The sequence below is a fragment of the Erinaceus europaeus genome, chromosome 9 (genome assembly GCF_950295315.1).
Source record: "Erinaceus europaeus chromosome 9, mEriEur2.1, whole genome shotgun sequence".
Lineage (NCBI taxonomy): Eukaryota > Metazoa > Chordata > Mammalia > Eulipotyphla > Erinaceidae > Erinaceus > Erinaceus europaeus.
Window position 1 is genome coordinate 124,368,049 of NC_080170.1, and position 22,120 is coordinate 124,390,168.

The window sequence follows — 22,120 nt, forward strand, 5'->3', positions numbered from 1 at the left end:
GGGGCCTGCCAGGTGAGCCATCTTTCTGGCCCTCGCTGTTATTTTAAAATATATTTTATATTATTTTAATATTTTATTTATCCTAATAAGAGAGAGAGATACAAAGAGAAAGAATAGAGCTCTGCTCAGCTCTGGCTGATGGTGGTGCTGGGGATGGAACCAAGGCCCTCAGAGCCTCAGGAAGGAGAGTCTTGCAGAACCGTTGTGCTGTCTCCCCAGCCTGCTGTGATATATATATATATATATATATATATTTTTTTTTAGTGGATGTCATGAAAGTTCCTTATTTGTGGCATCTTCAACTGACATTTAGTTAACCTTTCTTTTTGAGACAGAGAGAGAGACAGAGAAAGACACAGAGAGACAGAGAGAGACAGAAACAGAGAGAGATAGAGAGATAGAGAGAGACAGAGAGAGACAAAGATTGACCAGAGCACCAAAACTTCCTCCAGTGCAGCGGGGACCAGGTTTGAACATGGGTCCCACACACGTCAGAACAGCACACTATCCCAGTGAGCTATTACTCCAGACTTCAAGTAACATTTTATTTACTCCAGACTTCAAGTAACATTTTATTTACTCCAGACTTCAAGTAACATTTTATTTACTCCAGACTTCAAGTAACATTTTATTTACTCCAGACTTCAAGTAACATTTTATTTACTCCAGACTTCAAGTAACATTTTATTTTATTTTTTCTGAGTTGTTTAATATTGATTTACAAAATCACAGGGGTATAATTCCACACTATTCCCACCACCCACCAGAATTCTGGATCCCCTTTCCCTCCACTGGAAGCCGAAGCAGTTCTCCTCAGGTTGCCGATATATCTTGACTATTATTTCTACAATGACCTGTCTAGATTTGTCTGTATTTGCCCTTTTTTTCCCATGGTCCCATCTTCTCTTCCTTTCCAAGTCACACCTACACCTATTATTACTTCGGAATGTCCTTTTTTTTTTTCCTCTTCTCCCTCTGGGTCCTGATGGAGTTGGAGTTCAGAGCCCTCTGGTCACCTTCCCCTAAGATGTCTCCCCCTCTGGGAGTCTGGACCAAAGATCTTTATGGGGAGCACAAGGTGGGAGGTCTGGCTTCTCTCAAGTGACATTCTATGCACTGGTGTCATCCTTGGTTCATCTGAAAAGGAAAAGTTACAAGAATGAAAGAGAGAGTAGGATCTGACAGTCCCAGCCAGTTCCACATCTGTGACACCATGACCTCCCCAGCAGCCGGACGCTGAGAAGCCACCAGGAGGCCCCAGTGGCTCTGACTGTGGTCTCTGTGCTGTGTGTCTGCAACCCAGCTCCAGAACCATCCATGTCCTGCCCGCAGGCTCTGCGCTGACCAATGGGGCACAGGCCTCCTGCCAGGTGGCTGTCACCCTCACCCTCAGCAGACAGGGAGCAAGGCCTCAGGGTGCGCAGACACGTGTCCCATCTGCTCAGACAGGACCCAGCCAGGGTTCACACCCCACTGAGTCAAGGATCCCCAAGCACGTTGTGTCCCTGTGAGCTGACAAGTCTCCGGGACACCGCAGATAAGGGGGTGGGGGTGACAGGTGGTGTTTGTTTGCCAGACACCCTGCTCAGAGTCTTCTGGCCACTACAGAAAGCCTTCTTCACTTTCCTGCACTGCTGGTGGGAATGTCAGTGGGTCCAGCCTCTGTGGAGAGCAGTCTGAAGACTCTCAGAAGGCTAGAAGTGGACCTGCCCTCTGACCCTGCAATTCCTCTCCTGGGGATAGATCCTAAGAAACCCAACACATCCCCTCCAGAAAGATCTGTGTGCACCTGTGTTCACAGCAGCACAATCTGTAATAGCCAAAACCTGGAAGCCCCCCAGGTGACCAACAACGAATGAGTGGCTGAGAAAGCTGTGGTCTATGTTATTAAAAATAACATACAATGGAATACTACTCAGCTATTAAAAATGATGATGTCACCTTCTTCCCCTCATCTTGAATGGAGCTTGAATCAGTCATGTGTAGTGAAATCAGCCAGAGAGAGCAGGATGAAGATGAGATGATCTCACTCATGGGCAGAAGTTGAGAAATAAGAACAGAAAAGGAAACACACAGCAGAGCTGAGAATGGGTTTGGTGTATTGCAGCAAACTAAAGGACTCTGGGGGTGAGGGGGAGTATTCAGGTCTTGGTGTCTGCTGGTGGTGGAGGACCTAGGCTGAAGGTAAGAGTGTTTTGGGGGGGGGGGAAATTGAGAAATTTTACACATATACCAGCAGTTGTATTTACTGTAAACCATTAATCCTCCCAATAAAAATAAGACAGAGAAAGCCTTCCTCATCCATGGTGATTGTCACTGGAGGGAAAGTCTTGCTGACACAAGTGGCCTTTGACTCTGTCTGACACACTGAAAGGCTGACAGAGCAGTCGGAGGTGAGAACAGCTGTGAAGGATGAAGCTCGGGCTCACACAAGGCCAAGACTGGGGACAGGAGAGGCCGGGAGTGGTGCACCTAGCTGAGTGCAAGGACTTGAGTTCAAGCCCCCGCTCCCCACCTGCAGAAGGGAAACTATGAGTGGCGAAACAGAGCTGCAGGTGTCTCTTTTCTCTCTCCCACTCTATCTCTCCCACCTCAACTTCTTCCTGTTCTACTGAGTATAAAATAAAATAAAATAAAGCAAACATTAAAAACAAAAATGCATGGAACCCACTCAGACCCATTCCCTCCTTTCCCAGGAACATTCCAGAAGCTGTGGAAGATGCTGGCACATGGCGATAAACAAGAGGAGCAGAGGCTCTGCTCTTACTCCACACGTGGAAGAAAGACAGCACAGTAGAAGAAAGAAAGCAGAAGTGAACAAGATGGTGTGTGATAAGCTCCCAGAAAGAACGTCACCAGCAAAGAGTTTCCGTGATAGACGGTGAGCTTCCTTCCGGCCAGGGCTCAGAGCTGGGCATCTGTCCCCAGTGAAGAAAGAGCCAGTCCTGCAGAGAGTGGAAAGAGTGTGAGAGAGAGAGACAGAGAGAGAGACAGAGAGAGAGAGAGAGAGAGCATGGCCCATGCAAAGGTCCGGGGCAACAGCAGTGTGTGGATAGGGTGGGAGTTCTAGAAACAGAGAGATCAGCATGTGGAATCATGATGATGGTGGAGCCGAGCAGTGGGAAAGGAGGCCAGCCTGGGAGGGCTCCGGGATGCTCGATAGAAGGAGGTGGGGCTGGGCTGTGGACACTCATTGAGGGCACTTGCTAGCATGCACAAGGACCCAGGTTCAAGCCCCTGCTTCCCACCTGCAGGGGAGAAGCTTCACGAGTAATGAAGAAGGTCCGCAGGTGTCTCTCTTCCTCTCTCTCTCTCTTCCCCCCCCTCCTCTCTCAATTTCTCTCTGTCCTGTGGAATTAAAAATAACATATAAGGGAGGAGGCAGTGGCCCACTCGGTTGGGCGCACACAGTACCAGGCACAAAGGCTGGGTTTGAGCCACTGCTTCACACCTGTGGGGGGAAGCTTCATGAGTGGTGAGGCAGGGCTGCACATCTCTCTACCTATCTCTCTATTTCTATCTCCCTCTCCATCTTCCCCTTCTCTTTCAAATTTCTCTCTATCCTAGCAAATTAAATAGAATTTGAAAAAATGGCCACTGGGAGTGATGAATTTACAGTGTGGCTACCAAGCTCCAGTGATAATCCTGGTGGCAGAGAGAGAGAGAGAGGAACTCTACATGAGTTGAGATTCTTCTCTGTGCTGAGGAGACTGGTAGGTGGCATCCCAGTATTCAAAAACCCAGCTTGGCTATTGAATGAGCTAGAAGGACTCCCCTACCCCACCCCTACACAAACACAAACACACACACACACACACACACACACACACACATACATACACACATGCAATGTGTCAGATGCACAGAGGACAGACAGGTTTTCCGACGGGAACGGTGCCAAAAATTAGACATGGGACTGGGGAGACAGCATCATGGTTATGCAAAGAAACTCTCATGCCTGAGGCTCCAAAGTCCCAGATTCAATACCACACACACACACACACACACACACACACACACACACACACACACACCTCCATAAGCCAGAGTTGATCAGGGCTCTGGGGGAAGAAAAAAAAAAAAGAAAATAGAACAGAAGAATGAGGAGGAAAAGGAGGGAAAAGAAGGAAGAGGAGAAATTGGACATGAAGTCGGCCCAGTAGGGGACTGAGGACACTGGCCAGGGGTTCGACAAGAAACTCTGAGTTCTGAAAACGGCACAGAGGCGCTCAGAGCCTCTGCCTGCAAGCGAGGGGTGGAGTGAGACTCTGAAAGGCAGAGCTTCCAGGAAGTCCTCTCCACCCCCCACTGCAGGCTGGCCATTGGGGTACTCTGGGTACCTGTCCCAAAGTCCCGGGTCAGACTCGGGGGGGATGGAGGGGAGAACCAAGCAGAAGTCACAGATGCACAAGAGAAAACCTTGCAAGACTTCCTTTCTTTTCTGGTTTTTTTAAGACCTTTTTAAATCTTTTTTTTATATTTACTTTCCCTTTTGTTGCCCTTGTTGTTTTTTTAATGTTGTTGCAGTTATTATTGTTGTTGTTGATGATGTCATCGTTGTTGGATAGGACAGAGAGAAATGGAGAGAGGAGGGGAAGACAGAGAGGGGGAGAGAAAGACAGACCCCTGCAGACCTGCTTCACCGCCTGTGAAGTGACGCCCCTGCAGGTGGGGAGCCGGGGGCTCGAACCGGGATCCTTACGCCGGTCCTTGTGCTTTGCGCCACGTGTGCTTAACCTGCTGCGCTACCACCCGACTCCCCTCTTTCCTGTTTTTTATTAGTGAATTAATAAATTATGAGACAACAGGGACATATTCCACACTGTTCCCACCACCAGAGCTCTGTGTCCCCATCCCCTCCATTGGAAACTGCACTGGTTCTCTCGAGCTCACAGATATAGGTGGACTATTATTTCTATAACTATCTATATTTAAATATGTTGCCCATATTTTTCTATAGTCCTGCCTTCTCTTCCTTTCACTACTCAGAAGGGTTACTATTTCTGAGTGTCCTTCCTGGATGTGCGGGTGAGCTGGCTGCGACATCTGTCACCCCAGTGATGACCAGAGTCAATTTGGCTGATCAGGCTGGCTAGGTAGGTTCCCCTTCCTCCATCACGGCCCCATGTGCGTCCTTCCTGAAGCTGTGTGCTCAAAGAGGACGGCCTTCCCCGAATAGAGACAGACCCATCTTTGAGTGTACAACTAGCTGAGTTCCTCTGCTAGAACCTCCAAACAAGCTTTGAAGGTCTCAGTGTCCTTTTTTTTCCTCTTCTCTCTCCGGGTCCTGATGGAATTGGGGTTCAGAGCCCTCTGATCATCTTCCCCTGACATTTCTCCCCCTCTGGGAGTCTGGACCCAAATTCTGTATGGGGAGCAGAAGGTGGGAGTTCTGGCTTCTGTCACTGCTTCTCCGCTGGACATGGGTGTTGGCAGGTGGATACACACCCCCAGCCTGTGTCTGTCTGTCCCTGGCGGGGCAGGCTCTGGTTGTGGCCTTTCTCTCTCACCTCCTGCCCGCCGGTCACTTCACATGGTCACCCATGGGCAGGTGATCTGAAGTTTTTTCCGCACGTCTGTGATCCTCTTTGTGTGTGAATGACAGTTGGTGACTCATCCCTGGGCTTGCACTGAACTGCCCAGCATGTAATTGTCACCGACCGTAAACGCCGTCCCTCCTGCTGGCTGCCACCTGCCCTGGGAACGTCAGAATTCTCCTCTGTCATCTCCTGGCAGAGCTGTCAGAGGGCCAAGTCACCTCCTAAAACACACTTTGGACTCTTTACCTTAACTTTTTTTTTTCAAAGCCATGGCAATGATTATGTCTCTTTTTGCTCTATTTATCTCACACCTGTAGAGGAGGGTGCAGGGGCAAGGAGGGAGACAGAGAGAAGAGAAACATGACAGCCACATTTCACCATCTATGGAGCTTTCCTTGGTGCTGTGGGATACTACTGTGGGTCACCAGGGCTCAAACTTGGGGCCTCTTTCACGGCAAACCTTGCACTCTACCATGTGTGGAGCGACCTCCTGGCCAGCACTCATTTTCTCACGAGGTGTCAAGGAGGAAATCCAGAGGCCTGAGCATGCATGCCGCCACTGAGCAGACTTGCTGTCCACTCTTTAACCTGTGTTATTGAGAGAGAAACAGAGAAAGGAGATAGCAGCGGCCCCACAGCCCTGCCCACCCTCCATGGGCTCCCTGGGTGCTGTGCCTGGTGCTGAGAGAGGAGAGACCCCACAGCCCTGCCCACCCTCCATGGGCTCCCTGGGTGCTGTGCAGGGTGCTGAGAGAGGAGAGACCCCACAGCCTGCCCACCCTCCATGGGCTCCCTGGGTGCTGTGCCTGGTGCTGAGAGAGGAGACACCCCCCAGCCCTGCCCACCCTCCATGGGCTCCCTGGGTGCTGTGCCTGGTGCTGAGAGAGGAGAGACACCACAGCCCTGCCCACCCTCCATGGGCTCCCTGGGTGCTGTGCCTGGTGCTGAGAGAGGAGAGACCCCACAGCCCTGCCCACCCTCCATGGGCTCCCTGGGTGCTGTGCAGGGTGCTGAGAGAGGAGACACCCCACAGCCCTGCCCACCCTCCATGGGCTCCCTGGGTGCTGTGCAGGGTGCTGAGAGAGGAGACACCCCACAGCCCTGCCTACACTCTATGGGGCTCCCTGGGTGCTGTGCAGGGTGCTCCCATGTGGACTCTGCACATGGTGAGACATACTGACCCAACTGAGTCACTGTCTAGGCCACTCTTGACCTGATTTTTCTTTTTTTTTTTTTCCCAATTTACTGAAACTGCTATTCTTCTCATTAATACGCCTCAGTTTCTAGGAAGTGCTGAATCTCCTGGTGGCCGCCTTCTTATGTCCTGTTTGTGTCACACATCACAGGAGACCGTGTTTGTTGCCTGGTGTTACCATAACAACTTATCACTAACTCGGTGGCCTAAGACAACAGACATATCTCCTCTCCCAGGTCTGAAGATCAGAAATCCAAAATCAAGAGCTCAACCATGGGACCATGGGGTCAGGAGATGTCCCCTGGGGGGGTGTAAGTCTGACCATGCACAAGGTCCTGGGTTCAAGCCCTGGCAGCCCATGGGAGCACCGCAGATAGTGCTGCAGGGCTGTTGCGTTTCTCCTTTCTCTCTCACTCTCTCTCCTCCCCCCCCCTTTCTAGAAATAATAGGATGGGTGCCAGGAGGTGGTGCACACATTACAGTGCACAAGGACCCTGGTTCAAGTCCCTGGTCCCTACCTGCAGGAGGAAAGTTTCACAAGTGGTGAAGCAGGGCTGCAGATGTCTCTTTATCTCTTTCCCTCTCTCTGTCTCCTCCTCCTCTCCTCTCAATTTCTCTGTTTCTATTCAATAAATAAATAAATAAATACTGTTTTTTAAAAATTAGGAAAGAAATTAAAAAATAGGATAGGAAAACTGGCCAGGGGAAGGTCACCATGTCATGGTATCTGCAAATGCAACCCAGCCCAAAGAATCGAGGAAGCATGCTTCCTGCTTCTCCCAGCTCCAGGCAGCTCCGACACTGGTTGGCTTGTGGCCACATCCCCCCAACCTGGACCACCTTCACTTGGCCTCTCGGCCTCTCTCCTGAACACTTGGCCTTTGACGCCAAGTCCAACAGAATAACACACCGTGATTTCATCTCAAGATTCTTCACTTCCTGAACGTGACATTTGTTCCGACTAGAACCACACACAGCAGCTGCTGGTATTCGGAACTTAAGCATCTCTTTGTAGGGGCCAGGACCACCATCAACCCACTTGAGAGACACAACTGTCACCTCTTGAGGAGAGCTAGTGAGCAGGCGACAGAAGGGAGACGCGCTGTCTGGGCAGTGGGTGGGGCTCCAGTTAGGTGTCTAAGCCCGGCTTACGGAGGGTCTTTGCTCACTCTGGCATGACAGCAGACCTGCATGACAGACACCAGGGCTGTCAGTCACAGCTCTCTACAGGAGGCAGGGGAGCAGGACAGCACCACTCAGCCTCGCTGCATAACCAGGGAGCAATGGGGCAGGGCACAGGGCAAAGCAATGGCCCACAGAACACTTTGCAAACTGTAGAGGCCTATTTGCTTTATTTACGTTTAATTTATTTTCTCTGTTTCATGAGATAAAAAAAAAAAAAAACAGAAGGAAGGAGGCTAGAGCAGTACTCTGGCATATCCAGACCTGGGGATTGAACTCAGGACCTCATGCTTGCAAGCCCAAAGTTCTACCATTGTGCCACCGTCTGGGACTCAGTGCCAGAGCCTGAGAATGCTCTCTGTAACAAGTAGCTATGGTTTTACTATTATTATTATTACTATTATTATCATTATTAATGATTTAATAATAGTTAACAAGATTGTAAGATAACCGGGGGACAATTCCATACAGTTCCCACCACCAGATTTTGTGTTCTGTCTCCTCCACTGGAAATTTCCCTATTCTTTTTTTAATATATTTTAATTCTTTTTTTTTAAACTTTATTTATTTATTCTTGGATAGAGACAGAAAGAAATTGAGGGGAAAGGAAGATAGAGATGGAGAGAGACAGAGAGACACCTGCAGCCCTGCTTCACCACTCATAAAGCTTTCCCCCTGCAGGTGGGGACCAGGGGCTTGAACCCGGGTCCTTGCACACTGTAGTGTGTGCGCTTAACCAGGTGTGTCACCGCCTGGCCCCAACTTCCCTATTCTTTATCCTTCTGGGAGCATGGGCCAAAATTCTTCATGGGGTACAGAAGGTGGAATGTCTGGCTTCTGTAATTGCTTCTCCACTGGACATGGGTGTTGACAGGTGGGTCCATCCCCCCAACCTGTCTCTCTCTTTCCCTAGTGGGGCAGGGCTCTGGGGAGGGGAGGTTCCAGGATACATTGGTGAGGTCTTCTGCCCAGGGAAGTCAGGATGGAATCATAGTAGCATGTGCAACAGTGTCAGAATATTGGAGCTGGAGTGTTGACATTTCAGGCCTGGCATCTCTGGATACAAGCTGAAGTGAAACATGGAAGGGTGATTGGTTGCACTGATTTAGTTGAGGTCAGCAGAAGCAGCATCAGAGGGCAGGGGATCAGAGGAGAAGCGTGAAGAAATACTAGCAAAGTCCCAGAGCTTCCAGGACTGGGAAGTGTCTGTGGTTTTTAAAACCTTTTTCCATTACAACAGGAAAGATAACTGGGAAATAAGCCAATTTGATGAGCACATCTGGGATTTTCAGACTATTTAAATCTACATATCCTTGTCAATCTCCTTCAGAATAAGTTTAAGATATCTCCTGATCTGGGAATAAACTGCTTGTTTGTTTGTTTGTTTTATTTAGTCTTGCTGGTGCTGGTTTAATCTAAACTTTAAATGTAGACTAAGATGCAACATAATAAAGACTTTGATCAAGTGTTTTGAAGATTATAGTTCTGTAATAAACAATTTATGGTAAATTCCCTACTCTGTAACATTAACTCTTTGTATGTTCTGCAAAGAACAGCCACATTTTATACAGAATTAAGAAATAAGAGAAAAATCAAATAATAATAAAACCTTTTTCTAGTAATCCATCCCTTTATAAATTTTATGGGCATGAGAGAGGCAAGAGCACACCACTCAGCTCTGGCATACGGCGGGTCCTGGGGATTGAACCTGGGGCCTCTGGAGACGTAGAGATAGTCCTGGGCTCCAAAGATGAGCCTCAAAATTCCTGGGGTTTTGTTTGTTGTGGGAGGTCTTCAATTTTATAGGATTTCTCTCTGTGACTTTGGGCTAATCACGCAGACTGGAGAGCCCTTGCTAACTCGTGTGAGTGATGCACAGAAGGGTAGTTGGGAAAATGTTGTTCCAGTGGTCGGGAGAGAAAGGAATTATGGGCTATGTATGTAATTAGCTTCGGGCTCATGTCAAGCTGATAGCACAAGCACGGCATAGAGTGCAAGCTCGCAAGGGATTGTGGGTGTGCGTGGCTGAGTCAAGCATCGGGCAGAAGTTCACCCCTTTCTTCCCCCTTTCACCTTTTTTTTAATGTGTCCTTACTGGTTTTTATTTATTTATTTATTTATTCCCTTTTTGTTGCCCTTGTTGTGGTTACTATTGTTGTCATTGCTGTTGTTGTTGTGGTCATTGTTGGATAGGACAGAGAGAAATGGAGAGAGGAGGGGAAGACAGAGAGGGGGAGAGAAAGACAGACACCTGCAGACCCGCTTCACCGCCTGGGAAGCGACTCCCCTGCAGGTGGGGAGCCGGGGGCTCGAACCCGGATCCTTGTGCCGGTCCTTGCGCTTTACACCACGTGCGCTTAGCCCGCAGTGCTACCGCCCGACTCCCCTTTTGCCTTTCTCCTCTTCTTCTTTCCCTACTTCTGCATGATGGCTTTTCTCCCCAGACCTGAGCCTGGGATAGCCAGACACTGGTAAGTTAAGTATTCATGGCTCCTGCCTCATGTCTGACGAGCCTTCTGTTCCTTGGCTATTTTCCTACTGAGGCTTTTCTGTACCTCATAAACCTGCCGGTTTTATAAACCCCAGAAGTTTGTTGTTTGTTTGCTTTGTTCGTTTTGTTTTGTTTTTTCTCAGCCTGTTAGACTATCAACCTGCATACCTGAGGCCAGGCTCAATTCCCAGGACCCACCTTGTGCCAGAACAGAGTGCTGTCCCATGCAAACAAGGACATAGATGTAAAATAAAACGGAGCCAGGCGGTGGCTCACCAGGAGGGAACACACATTATCGATCACTAGTCCCAGGTTCAAGTACAGGGAGGAAGCTTCATGCATGTGGAGAAGTGCCACAGATATCTCTCTCTCTCTCTCTCTCTCTCTCTCTCTCCACACACACACACACACCACATATATGACAAAATAGAGAGAAAGGAGAAAGGAGAAGGGAGAAAGAAGAAAGAAAGAAAGAAAGAAAGAAAGAAAGAAAGAAAGAAAGAAAGAAAGAGAGAAAGAAAGAAAGAAAAGATGGAAGAAAGAAAGAAGGAAAGAAAGCTGAGGAGACAGCATAATGGTTCTACAAAATGACTTTCTTGCCTGAGGAATCTGATGTCCCAGGTTCAAACCCCAACACCATCAGCCAGATCTGAGCAGGGTTCTGATCTCTCTCTCTCTCTCTCTAAAATAAATAAATAAATAAATAAATATGTTTACTGCTATTAGATTACCTGCCAGGAGGGTTGCATTGTCTGGGAGAGCTGGGGTAATGTCTTCAGCTCTCCACTCATGAGAATCTTCCAGAAGCTGCGTGCTGGGGACCCCCACCTTCAGACCCCAGAGCACTGGGCCGCATCCCTCTGTGTGCTCATTCAGAGCCCAGGGAGGGGTGGGGTGCAAGGAGCTCAGGGTTGGCACTCAGAGGCTGAGTGGCACCTGCAGGGAGAGGAAGGCAGGGCGGGTCACTTGAGGAGGGCTAGTGACGTGGAGAGAGAGAGATGGGGCTCCGGCAGTGATCTCCCCACCGTCACCGGGCTGAGTCTCACCACCCAGGCTGCCTGTGAGCTCACCACGGGGTATATGCCGGGGGGTCTCACTGTGTGATTCAGAAAAACAACCACAGGGCTCCAGAACCCTGGGCCGCACTGAGTCACCCCCAGACTCCCTGATCCGGGATTATCAGCGAGCGGGGCTGAAGCCTCTCCTCCAGGTCTGGGCTTGCCCACAACACACCTCACGTGGCTGAGCTCACGGCGCAGGGGGGTGGGGGGGCTGACGGCCTGACAAGGGACTATGAGGAGGTCCCACCAGAAACAGCCCGCAGACCCCAGACAGGACCTAGACTTCCTGGGTCTGCTTCCTCTTCTGTGCTAGCAGGAGCTGGTCTCCTCTGGCTGCTACAGTCTTCTCCAGATTCCTTTTCTCTCTCTCTCTCTCTCTCTGTCTGTCTGTCTCTCTTTAATTAATTTTTTTACCATTTTCTTTTTAACAGAGACAGAATTTGAGAGGAGAGAGACCTGCAGCTCTGCTTCAGCATTCCTGAAACTTTCCCCCCTTGCAGCTGGGGACTGGGGGCTTGAACCCCATTCAAGACCTCTTGCGTGAGTAGTTTCACCACTCCAGACTGACTCTTTCAGAGAGAAGGACAGAGGCACCACAGCACTGGAGCTGCCCCTGGGACTTTGTCACTTCCCATATGGTGCCAAGGCTCAGACCTGGGCCACATGAATGACAAGACAGGCACCTTACTGGGTGAGAGAGAGAGCTCTCTGGTCCCATGGTGTTGTTTATTGTTTGATAACGTGGAGAGAGGGAGAGCAGAACATCCCTCTGGCAGGCATATGGTGATACGGCTGGGGCTCAAACCCAGGGCCCCACAGGTAAGTCCTAAATGACATATTTTCCAAAATATAAATTAAATTAGCTGTCTAGTACCGAATCTCTGCCCTTTTTCCTTTCTTGAATTTTCTTTCTTAAAGATAAAGGCAGGGAAAGCGGCTGGGCAGTGGTTCACCCCGTTAAGCGCACATGGTACTAAGCACAAGGATCCTGGTTCGAGCCCCCGGCTCCCCACCTGCAGGGGAGTCGCTTCACAGGCGGTGAAGCAGGTCTGTAGGTGTCTGTCTTTCTCTGCCCCTCTCTGTCTCCTCCTCCTCCTCTATTTCTCTCTATTCTAGCCAAAAAAATTGGCCGCCAGGAGCAGTGGATTGGCAGTGCTGACACCACACCCCAGCGATAACCCTGAAGGCAAAAAAAGAAAGAAAGAAAGGAAGGAAGGAAGGAAGGAAGGAAGGAAGGAAGGAAGGAAGGAAGGAAGAAAGAAAGAAGAAAGAAAGAGAAAGAGGTAGGCAAGCCGAGCAGAGAAAGAGAGAGACTTAGAGAGACCACAGCACCCAACCTCCCTTCAATGTGTGTGGGGGGTCGGACTTGAACCCGGGTCTTCTTGCACATGATAAAGAAACACTCTACCCAGGTGAGGTAGCTTGCCAACTGTGACGTCATTTTGTCGATGTCCTGGGGCATCATGGCCTCCCCCGCATGTCACATGTGCCCCTCAGACCCCAGCATGTGACCCTCCTCCGACCAGCTGATCTCTGCCCTCTTCTGCTGCAGAATCCTCAGGAACAGACGCTGCCCGCTCTGAGGGACGTCACGTCTGTCCTGTCCGGGAGCCGGCAGAGTGACCCCGGGACCCCAGATCTGCTTCCTGTCAAACGCCACCAGGAGACTTAGAGGCAGGAGGGGTGAGGGGGACAAGGAGAGGTGGTGACTTTTTTTTATTACTCCCTTTTGTTGCCCTTTGTTTATTGTTGTTGTTATTACAGTCATCATTGTTGAATAGGGCAGAAATGGAGAGAGGAGGGGAAGACGGGGAGGGGGGGGACAGACACCTGCAGACCTGCTTCACCGCCTGTGAAGCGACTCCCCTGCAGGTGGGGAGCCGGGGGCTCCAACTGGGGGGGGTGGTGATGTTTGATGTTCTTAGTACCTCTTTGTCACCAAGAAGGAAAATACTGTGACCACATCCACCACCCGGAGCCTGACAAGGCAACACAGGGACCAAATAAACACAAGTTCACTGAACGCCATTCACAGGTTCACTGAATTGCAGAAGCCATTACCCTCCTCCCCTGCCCGGCCACTAGGATTTCCAGGGTGCTGCTCCCCACTTCTCTGTGGGATGTCTGCAGAAGGCAGGGCTTGCATCTCACCTCTACAGGGGTACCTGTCCTCAGCGGCTGACACTGTTTGCTGAGTGAATAAGGAGTACCTCAGAGCCCTCCCTCCCTGGCACTACATGGGAAGCTCACTCTGCAGAGGAAGGCGTTCAAATTCTTTTTGAATGTTCTTTTTTCTTTGGGACGACTTAGTAAGTGAGGGGATCACTTGTAGTGTCACATGGTCCACAGGGTGGTGACACAGGATCCCAAAGATCTACTCAAAGAGACAAGGTACTTGTCCTAAGAGAGACTGGGGGTGGCGCCTCGGGACGTGTCCCGATGTAGTTCAGGGACTGAGCAGGGAAGTGCTCCCTTTAGGGCCAGGGCCTTTTATTTTATTTGTTTTGTCAGTGATTTCATATTGACTTACAAAATTATAACAGGGGTCTAATTCCACACATTTCCCACCAACAGAGCTCTGTGTCCCCATTCCCTCCAACGGAAACAGCAGTAATTCTCCCAAGGGCACAGATATGGGTTGACTATATATATATATACTCCTTTTTCCTCTTCTCCCCAAGTCCTGATGGAGTTGGGATTCAAAGTTCTCTGGTCATCTTCTTCTATCATTTCTCCCCCTCTGGGAGGATGGACCCAAATTCTTTAGGGGGAGCAGAAGGTGGGAGTTCCGGCTTCTGTAATTGCTTCTCCGCTGGACATGGGCGCTGGCAGGTGGATCCAACCTCCCAGCCTGTCTCTGTCTTTCCCTAGTGGTGTAGAGGCCAGAGCCTTTTTTATTGGCAAATCTTACAGTACATCAAGAACTCCACACTTCAAAGTAGCTGATGCTAGCAGGAAGTAGAACAAGAACAGTGGTGTGTGGGGAAACAGCTCTAGGATTTGGAGGGTGGTAATTGAGTCTATAAACATTCTAAATCTAAACTCAGCATCTAAATGACTGCCTGTCTCAACGCATGGCTGACTCTCCTTTATACATATCAGGGGTTAAGAATGACCAGGGCACAGCTGGTTGAGAGCCCACATCGCCATGCCCAAGGACCCAGGTTGAAGCCCCCGCCCCCCACCTGCAGGGGGGATGCTTCATGAACAGCAAAGCAAGTATTTCAGATGTCTCTCTGTCTCTCTCCTAATCTAGCTCCTCCTCCTCTATCAATTTCCCTCTGTCTTTTCAAATAAATTACCAGGGGCCTGAGTTAGGCAGTAACTATATACTAAACCTAAAATCATCAACTATCTACTTTAACTGTTAGGTTCCACTGTAGAACTTGTGTCTGGAGTCCAGAGAAAGCTGTCCCACACCGTCAGAACCCCGAGTATCTGTGAAACAGGAGGCTCTGCGAAATACTTCCTTCCTCTCCTGCAGACCCCTCTTTCTTCATTTACTGGGAACATGGCTGACCTGGGATATGGGTACCCAGCCCAGCCTTTTCTGTGCCCCTTCCTGGTGCCCTGAGCCTATGAGCCGCTGAGGCCAAGGTGAGCACAGAGAAGTCAGGGGCAGGAGCCAGGTGAGAACGTGAAGGGCCTGGCTCCCGCCAGCACTGGAGTAAGCACCTTCTCCAGGGCTGTGGGCAGCCTAGCGCGGAGCAGGGTCTGTGGAGGGCAGGCTGCAGGACCAGGAGGCTGCGGGGGCGAGCCCTGAGCCTCCTGGATGCCCGGGAGAAGCATGCGGTCCAGGCTTGTGTGGGGACCCCACTTCTTCTTCCACAGGCCTCCTCTTTCAGCTCGGCCATTGGAGATCCAGGACAGATCATTCTCTTCCTTTCTTTCTTTCCTTCTCTCTTCCTTTTTTCCTTTATTGACATCAAGGTTAACCCTGGGGCTCGGTACTTGCACAATGAACCTGCCACTTCTAGAGGCCTTGTTTATTGTTATTATTATTCTTTATCTGACAGTGCACAGAGACACTTAGAAGGGAGGGAGAGACAAAGGAAGACAGAGGGGAAAAAAAGGGACTCCTGCAGCACTGGTCCACTGGTCATGAAGCTTCCTCCCTACAGAAGGGGACCAAGGGCTTGAACCCAGGTCCTTGTGCACGGTAATAGGTGAGCTCAACTAGGTATGTCACCCACCTACCCCCAGGACAGATCCTTTTCAACTTGCTTTCAACTTGTATTTGAGAGCTTGGACTAAGCTATAGGCTTTCTGAACCAATTTTGTTGTTTGTTTGTTTGTTTGAAGTGTTGTTTGGTCATAAAATGCCCCCAGAGGGAAGTTTAAGAAGTAGACAGTCAGTAGCTTGGGGAAGTTCAGATGGTAGAGAATTTGAATGCCTGAGGCCTAGAGTTCAAACCCTCCCCTCCTCCTCTTTCTCATGTGAATTTCTCCCTCTCTCCCTCTCTCTCTCTCTCTCTCTCTCTGAAATAGAAGTGCGCATGTGTGTCTGTGTATGTAGCTGGGACCTTGCACATGCACCATTCCAGTGCTTCCAGGCCTAATTTTTTGCTCAGATCGACAGACTGACAGTAAGAGAGAGAAATCACACGCCATTCCACCACCCTTGGAGCTTCCCCATATGTCTCTGTGTACTCCCATGTGGTGCCAGGGTTTGAATGTGGCCACACACATAACTCTCAGACCCCAATAAAATGATTTTTTTTTAAGTCCAAACCTAGCAATGTTGTCACTTGGAGGCTCTCTCCCGCATGCTGGACTCAGACTCATAATTCTGGCTTTTCGTCTAGTGCTCACGGCTTCGGAACACAGGCTTCCTGCATTCACCCTCCTCCCCGGAGAGCAGAGAACCAGCCCAGCTCAGGAAAGACAGCCGGCCTCAGGGGAGCCCGTCAGTCATGGGGAAAGGGGTTTCTCAAAGCCCCTCACACAGCTGGGCTGGCTGCCGCCCTGCTCCCAAGTGTCAGAAGCAGCCTGGCTCTGAGGTCCCAGGTTCAATCCCCAGCACCAACATAAGCCAGAGCTGAGCAGGGCTCAGGGAAAAAGGAGGAAGAAGAGGAAGGGAAGAAAAGGAAGGAGGAGGAGGAGGAGGAGCAGAAGGAGGAGGAGGAGGAACAAAAGAATGGAAACAACCCCTGCCTATCCTTCAGAGAGGAAGGACACTGGCCCTCAGTGTGACCTCTGACCCTGGGCCAGGCACAGCAGGACAAGGACAAGCTTTGGGAAGGGGTAACCTTGGCCCCCAAACTCCCCAGCTACCTTCAGAAGAAAACCCTCTGTGTTTGTTGAGAGTTGAAGTCCCCAGAATTCCCTGCTGCCATTAATAGCAATGGCAATAATAATAACAATGATAATAGTGGCAGTGAAAAGGTGCCTTAGTCTCTCTGTCTCGATGGCAACCAGCAATGGCTTGGGAGTCCTTTCATGAGGCTCCTTCCCCACCTGTCATTTCTGACGGGGGCTGAACACACACACACACACACACACACACACACGAGTCTTCTGGAACAACACTGTCTTCTGAAAACCGCAGCCCAGAGCCCCTGCACCGTCTAGACTCTACCTCAGGCCCGATCTACTGCAGGGTTGTGTAAGAGTGTGAGCACATTCAAATGCACTCCTACCTCAGTGGTGCAGCTAGGGATGGATTTGGGGTTGCTATGGAAACCGGGTACCTTGGTAACCAGGGAGAGCCAGGCAGCGGAATCTTGTGCCCCCTCCCACGTCTCCCCCCCCCCCAGCCCTGCAGAGGAAGCTCTCGGTCCCAGGGCTGCCCAGACCTGGGCTATTTTGTTTCTCCGCCCACCTCCAGGAATCTAAGTGTCCTTCCCAGCCGCCTAGGCTATGACAGGAAGCACACAGGTTTCCAGCTGGGGCCTGAAGCAGGAACAGCTAAAACAGGAAACAGGACCACAGGGAGGGTGGCTGGGGGCATGGCTCGGCCGGTAGAGGACAGGACTCGCGTGTCTGAGGCTCCGGGTTTGATCCCCCACCTTCCCTCTCTCTCAAGTAAAACTCTCATATGAAATCACGTATTATTATTATTATCTCTATTAGATAGACACCGCTGGAAATTGAGAGGGGAGGGGGAGATAGAGACAGAAAGACACCTGCGACACTGCTTTGCCACTTACAAAGTGTTCCCCCTGCAGGTGGGGGCTGGGGACTCACACCCATGTGCATTGTAACGTGCGCTCAACCAGGCAGTGTTTCTTTGCTTGTTTGTTTGTTTGTTTGTTTGTTTGTAAGAACCAGTATGAACAATGGTTTTGACCGCAGCAGGGGCTGGGATGGAGTTGACGTCCACCCCGGTTTGTGGCCTGGAGAATCCTTTGTGCCCTGGTGTCCAGCCCCGCCTGGAGAACTTGCCCCTGAGTGATTCCTCGCAGAATGTTCTGGCCGGGGAAGGAGCCGGGCTGACCGAGCTCACAGCCCCGTGGCCTCCAGGGGGCGCCACCCACCCACGGTTGCCGCAGGGCTGGGGCTCCCGGGAGCTGAGAGGACCCAGCCAGTGAGCACCTGCTGAGCGTGACCCCGGGCCCCAGGTCTGCCTGGAGGTCCGGACAGTTGAACCCACCCCACTCCCAGCCTCGCAAGGGGGAGGAGGCACCCTGGGGTCCCCACTGTCCCCTCTTTCCAGAAGCAAAAGGCCCCTGGGAGTAGGGGGTTTGCAGCCAGGGGGATTGGGGGAGCAAAACGAGTCCTCCCGAGAAGGGCGGGGGGCTGCCTCCCAGGATGCGCACAGGGGTTGTCATGTCCCCGGGGTCCCCAGCTGCCGGCGACACGCAGTGCCTGGTGACAGCGAGCGTGGGAAGCAGCCCCGCAGGGAAGATTCGCCCTTCCCGCTGGCCCCGCCCCCTGGTGCTGGGCCCGCCCCGCCCCGGCTCTGGCTCCGCCCCCGCCGCCCTCCGCTCCTGTTGGCCCCGCCCCGTAGGCCCCGCCCATTGGAGCCGGCCCCACCCCGTCGGTCCCTTCACGGGCGTTGGCCCCGCCCCTCAGCCGCGTCACGCGCGCTGGCCCCGCCCCTGTGCTGGCCCCGCCCCGCTCTCCCTCCTCCCTTCCCTCCTCGGGGCTCCAGTAGAGCGCGCGGCCCGGCCCGGCGGCTGACTTCCTCCTGCGGCCCCAGCGCGGTGGGGACCCCACCCCGAGCACCCCCAGACCCAGGACTCGGGACCCCCCATTCGACGCGGTGAGAGCGGGGACGCCGCTAGAGAGCCTCCCGGGGGCGCCCCAGGAATCGGGGTTCAGGGTGGTGAAGGGGACACCGGTTCTCTCGGGGTTCGCTTTCCCGGCGGCTCCGGGGGTGGGAGGTGGGGGGCCAGGCAGAGACGCCCCCGCGAGCCTGGGCCCCGCACCCCGGGGTGCTCGGCTGGCTGGGGGGGGGGGAGCTGCCTCCACTGGCTTTGATCGGTTTGTTTTTCCCCAAAGGAAACATGGGGGGGAGGGGAAGGGGGGCGGGGGCTGGGTGGGGGTCCTGCCTCCCTTGGGCGCCCCGAATCTCCTCGATGACCCCCTCAACCGGGGACCCTGGGGTGCGGCTGACTCGCCCACCCAAAGATCGGGGGCGCCCCTTCGCCTCGGAGGCCTCGATCCCCTCCAAAAAAAAAACCGTGTCGGGGACGCTGGGCCAGCACAGGACCCCCCCCCCAGAGGGTGCAGCCCCTGCCTCTTTAAGGAACCCCCTCCCCTCCCCGCACCCCAAGATTTGTGGCTCTGGCCCCTTGGGTCCTGCCAGTGGGGGGGGGGGGTTTACCTGTCGGAAGGTGGGAAACTAGGTGCCTGTGTCTCAGCGCTGGGAGCTGGCGGGGGAGGGGGAGGGGGAGCGGAGGGTGTTATTATTTGTAAAGACTTTTTCCTTTTCCATCTATGGGCCTGCGTTCAATTTCAGGGCTGCTTAAAATAGTGGCTGACGCGGGCTGGTGAGAAAGTGCAGGGGAGCAGCTCCCCGCGCCCAGAGGAGAGAGAAGGGGTGGTGGTGGAGAGAGAGAGCAGGGTCGCGGCTGCCAGGTGGGGCCCAGCGCCGGCACCCACCTGGCCGATGGATCCCGCAGTCGCGGGCTGTGCACGTTCTGAGTCATCACCTCCACCGCGCAGGCCCGCAGCCCTGCGCCCGCCCCTGCTCGGGTTCCCAACGCCTCTCTCTAAATGGATAACTTGTTTTATAAAGGAAAAGCTTGGTGTTTGTTATATTGTGGTGAGAGAGAGATACAGAGAGACCAGCTCTGGCTTGTGGCAGGAGGTGCTGGGGATTGACGCATGGAGCTGGGAGCTTCCAGGGGGGTGTGGGTGTGTGTCCGTCCCACCATATCTGTCTTTCATTTGTGTATTTTTCTATGTATATACATGTGTATGTATGAACGTGAGATACAGAGACCAGAGCACTGCTATAAAAATATATAAAAGTGAGATAGAGAGAGAAAGAGAGCCCTGCTCGGCCCTGGCTTATGGTGGTGCTGGGGATTGAACAGGGACCTCAGAGCCTCTGGGGGGGGGTGTGTCTCCCCTCAGGCAGGAGTGTCCTGCAGAACCATTATGCTGTCTCTCCAGTTCTAAGCTGATAACTTTCAAAGTTGCAGCTTCAGAGAGGCAGGTGTGTGTGTGTGTGAGTGTGTGTGTGTGTGTGTGTGTAATTGTGTGTGTCTGTGTGTGTGTGATGTGTCTGTGTGAGTATGTGTCTGTGAGTGTGTGTAATTGTGTGTCTGTGTGAGTGTGTGTGTGATGTGTCTGTGTGAGTGTGTGTGTGGTGTGTCTGTGTGAGTGTGTGTGTTGTGTCTGTGTGAGTGTGTGTCTGTGTGAGTGTGTGTGTAATTGTGTGTCTGTGAGTGTGTGATGTGTCTGTGTGTGTGTGTGTGTGGTGTGTCTGTGTGAGTGTGTGTGGTGTGTCTGTGTGTGTCTGTGTGAGTGTGTGTGTAATTGTGTGTGTGTCTGTGTGAGTGTGTGTAATTGTGTGTGTGTGAGTGTGTGTGTAATTGTGTGTGTGTGTGTGTAATTGTGTGTGAGTGTGTGTATGTGTGTAATTGTGTGTGTGTGTGTCTGTGTAAGTGTGTGTCTGTGTGTGTGGTGTGTCACTCACCCCCACGCTCCCATCTTGTGTACCTGGTGTCTTGTTCCCGGCAGGGCAGTGTTCTGTGCAAGCCCTGGGCCCTCCTGTGTCTGTGACACCCCCCCACCCCCAACCTTTTTGTTGTGTTGGAAAACAGTTGTTAGGACTGCCCAGGATCGCTCTTGGTCTTCTGAGCACAGATCTGGCCTAGGGGCCGCCTCCCCTACCCCCCCTGAGTTAAAAGGAGCCGCACTGGGTTACTGGTGCCTCCTCCCAGGCCTGAGGTGGGGGAGGTGGGGACATGGTCATGAGCCTCCCTGGATTTCGTGTTTCACAAAACTCATTAAAAGCCAAGCCACAAAAGACAAGTGTCTGCCGGCAAGCGGGTGGGAGGGGGCTGGTGTCTGTGCACTAGGGGGCTCCATCCTCACCTCCTGCTCTGCGCTGCTCTGCGCTGCTCTGCTCTGCTCTGCTCTGCCCTGCTCTGCGCTGCTCTCCTCTGCTCTGCGCTGCTCTGCTCTGCGCTGCTCTGCTCTGCTCTGCTCTGCTCTGCTCTGCGCTGCTCTGCTCTGCGCTGCTCTGCTCTGCGCTGCTCTGCTCTGCTCTGCGCTGCTCTGCTCTGCTCTGCGCTGCTCTGCTCTGCTCTGCGCTGCTCTGCTCTGCGCTGCTCTGCTCTGCGCTGCGCTGCTCTGCTCTGCGCTGCTCTGCTCTGCTCTGCTCTGCGCTGCTCTGCGCTGCTCTGCTCTGCTCTGCGCTGCGCTGCTCTGCTCTGCTCTGCTCTGCGCTGCTCTGCGCTGCTCTGCTCTGCGATACTCTGCTCTGCTATGTGCTGCTCTGTTCTGCTCTGCTCTGCTCTGCTCTGCGCTGCTCTGCTCTGCTCTGCTCTGCTCTGCTCTGCTCTGCGATGCTCTGCGATGCTCTGTGCTGCTCTGTTCTGCTCTGCGCTGCTCTGCTCTGCGCTGCTCTGCTCTGCTCTGCTCTGTGCTGCTCTGCTCTGCGCTGCTCTGCTCTGCTCTGCGATACTCTGCTCTGCTATGTGCTGCTCTGTTCTGCTCTGCTCTGCTCTGCTCTGCTCTGCTCTGCTCTGCACTGCTCTGCTCTGCGATGCTCTGCTCTGCTCTGCTCTGCTCTGTTCTGCTCTGCGCTGCTCTGCTCTGCTCTGCGCTGTGCTGCTCTGCTCTGCTCTGCACTGCTCTGCTCTGCTCTGCGCTGCTCTGCACTGCTCTGCGCTGCTCTGCTCTGCTCTGCGCTGCTCTGCTCTGCTCTGCGCTGCTCTGCTCTGCGCTGCTCTGCTCTGCGCTGCTCTGCTCTGCGCTGCTCTGCGCTGCTCTGCTCTGCTCTGTGCTGCTCTGCTCTGCTCTGCTGTCTCTGCTCTGCGCTGCTCTGCTCTGCTCTGCTGTCTCTGCTCTGCGCTGCGCTGCTCTGCTCTGCTCTGCTCTGTTCTGCGCTGCTCTGCGCTGCTCTGCTCTGCTCTGCGCTGCTCTGCTCTGCGCTGCTCTGCTCTGTGCTGCTCTGCTCTGCTCTGCGCTGCTCCTATGGGTTGGGGGAGTCTCCTGTGTGAGGTGGCCTCACGGCCAGGCCCAGCGCAGGTGG

The 22,120-nt window shown here is 52.6% G+C and overlaps 1 protein-coding gene across 1 annotated transcript in view; it reads left to right on the forward strand.

Moving 5' to 3' along the window:
• Positions 1 to 18,518: 18,518 nt before the first annotated feature.
• The window catches only part of ETS2 (ETS proto-oncogene 2, transcription factor), a 30,690-nt gene continuing 27,088 nt past the window's right edge, over positions 18,519 to 22,120 (forward strand). Inside the window, exon 1 of the mRNA XM_007532242.3 lies at positions 18,519 to 18,673. The gene's annotated coding sequence lies outside the window, so the exon portion shown is untranslated. The remainder of the gene's footprint in view (positions 18,674 to 22,120) is intronic.